This window comes from Haplochromis burtoni, unplaced genomic scaffold, assembly GCF_018398535.1.
Source record: "Haplochromis burtoni strain Fernald_Lab_line unplaced genomic scaffold, NCSU_Asbu1 Contig_156, whole genome shotgun sequence".
NCBI classification, from domain to species: domain Eukaryota; kingdom Metazoa; phylum Chordata; class Actinopteri; order Cichliformes; family Cichlidae; genus Haplochromis; species Haplochromis burtoni.
Window position 1 is genome coordinate 990295 of NW_024582517.1, and position 3117 is coordinate 993411.

Genomic DNA, 3117 nt, shown 5'->3' on the forward strand with positions numbered 1-3117 from the left:
ACATTAGAAAGTCATTAAAGAGACAGTGAGAACATTAGAAGGTCAAATTCAGAGAAAAGAGAGAAAACAGTGGTGAGGTCTGCAAGATAGACCTACACATCCATGGAAGAGGATGGTTTCTGTGGCTGAAGAAGACTTTCCAGGAGCTGGGCATGTGATTTTCCAAGTCTATCGTAAAGATAAGTGGCTGCAAAGTGCAGTGGTTTACACATTCCCTTGATGATTGAAAGGTTCGTGGTTTGAATCCAGCCAGAGACACAAATCCCTTCAGGGTTTGTCTGGTGTGAAACTTTCCCACATCAAACATGCTGAGGATCCTGCTGTGGTGAACCCTTGTCACAATGGAGTAGCCAAAAGTAGTTTCTTCTTATTCTTCTGACATAAAAAGAAGATAAAAGCTGGTTAAAACTAGAGATGGCACGAACCACTTTTTTATGTCTGATACCGATACCGATATCATAAATTTGGATATCTGCTGATACCGATATGAATCTGATATAGTGTGTTTTTTAATCAATAAAACTTTTTTTTAATATCTTGCTGCATTTTGTATAAGTTCATACTCAAGTTTAAATAAACAACAACACTAAAGCTATTCTGTTATACCTGTATGTAAAAAATACACTGCACCCAAAATATTTCATAGTTCAGCAATACTGATCAATCTAATAAACTTAAACCTACTCCATCCTCCCTATTCTGGTATTTTAAAGAGTACTTAGCAGAAATATTAAGCAACCTAACTAATAGGGTTGCAAACTCCCAGCAAAAAAAAAGGGAAACCCCCACCTCCACCTCATGATCTTAATCGACGTAATCAACTTTAATTTGATGCAGTGTGAAAAAAATGCACAGAAATAATTATTTTTCAAGAATAATTAAATAGATTCAACATCTTTCTTCAACAGAATTGCAGACTGCACAGATGGTACCTTCCCAAAGGAAAAAGTACTATAGCTTACTAGGGTATATTAGACTTAACAGTTACTATATACAGTAATGGACTTCTATACATTTTACATCAGATTAAAACTTTGGGTGTAAGATTCAGATAATTATTTATTAAAAGCTAGACATTTTAAATGAGAATAAGAAAGAAAAGTATGTCTTTGTGCCCCCTTTTCCCTGTTAATGCCCTATCGGCCCCCTCTGGCTAAACTTTGCTAGATCCGCCCCTGCACAGTTACCAGCCGTCAGCTGTAGAAAAAGATCCTGGTGTAGAAAGTAATATTAAATAAATTCTAACAACAGCTTATCAAGCTTAAACGTGCTGCTGTTGTTCAGCCGCTGGTTTCCTCTTTCTGGTGCAAAGTGGGCCAAAAACAAACAAGAGAGACGGAGTCACAGAAAAGCCGATCAGCTGATCATTGACAGTTTCATGATTGAAGTAGCAGCAGGAGAGGGAGAGAGAGGCAGTCGCTCCATATATCGGTTGTTAAGCTTAAGTACTTTACAAACATTCAGAGATGAACTTACACACTTGCTTTACTTCTCTCTGGGATAACTTCCTCGGAGATGAAATGCTGGTTTGGTAGCGAGGCTACAAATACACACAGCCGCTCTATCACGTGAGCACACTGCTCCGACGTGCTAAGGTTATGAGCCGAGTTACGCCATGTCGCAAGTTTTGTGAGGTGCTTTTTTGATATTTAATAGATCGGATTACATTTTTTATTTCTCTCAAGAAAAGAAAGTTTAGATTAGATTTTGCCAAAAACTATCAACAGATAAAACTGAGCTCCTACCTTACCAGAAGGACAGGTATAAAAAACGATGGAAAACTCATGATCAGAAGAAAATAACAATACCTGAAAAACAAGGTGCAAAGCTATGCTTTCTGCACAGGTTCAGTGAAATGCAGCAAAGCTGGTGGACAATAACCTGGAGCAATCACAGGGGTTTTGCATAAGTCTTCACCATTCTGAGCATGCTTTACACTCGCAGAAGACCAACAAAAAAGTCACAAATCAAGACAGCTGCATTAAAGCATCACAACGGAGGAAATCAGTGGCGATATCAATGGGTTCAGGTAACCATTTACTGCAAGAATTCTCAATGAAGTATAAAAAATAAGAATTTTATTTATTATTTATTGTCTTCATTTAGATTTCATTTCTTGATAAAAGTGGACTATGCATGAGAATGGCTCTTTATCAGCAGTTAATGCTGTGTTTTTGTCCATCCCCTTAAATTAAAGTTACAAATCTGTAAGTCTAGGTTCATCATAGTATTGTCTTTAATATGATTTAATAATCAACTTAAATAACATCAAATTATGTCAGTGTCCAAAAATATTTGGATCTAACTGTAAAAATGATTTTTATTATCTGTCTTTAATTGCAATCTACGTCATATTTCTTATATTATTTACATTATTTATGCACATTTGTTTTTATACTAACCTGTAATTTGTTGATACAGGTTATTACAGGATTGTTATTTTTTTATTACTTGTAATTTGTTATTAATTTGTTATTACATAAGTCTAAGTGAACTTCTAAGCAACAAATTACTTCTACATTTTGGTTTGGTGTATCAGCTTGTTCCCACAACACTCTCTGTATTTGTGGGATATGTACAATCACCATGTAGTTTATTTGATGGAAACATTTTTTGAAGCCTTTTAATTGCATGCATTATGTACTTAATATCAATACCTTTCTAACATGGCACAGAGGTTTTTTACAGGGTTTTGCAAAAACAAAAATTAATAATAGTAATAATAATAAATAAGTAAACTTTTGCAGTGGCGAGCTAGTTTGAGCTTCCTGTCCTGCTGTTCTGGAATACTGATTGTGAGAAAAACAATTTTGGTGGACTCATTGCATATTTAAAATAAATTTGCCACCCTGATTGTAAAGGTAACAGTCTTCTTGTGTATTCTAAGCCACACAGTCTGCAAAAGTTTATCAACCCCACATATTACTGAGTGCTCAGAATTTTTTTTTATCACGTCTTATTTTTTGACACTTTCAGCATAAGGTTTGTTAATACATGTCGCTGTTATAGAAGTTTTTCAGACTGGCTTAACTATACTGGTATGTGTGTGTGTGTGTGTGTGTGTGTGTGTGTGTGTGTGTGTGTGTGTGTGTGTGTGTGTGTGTGTGTGTGTGTGTG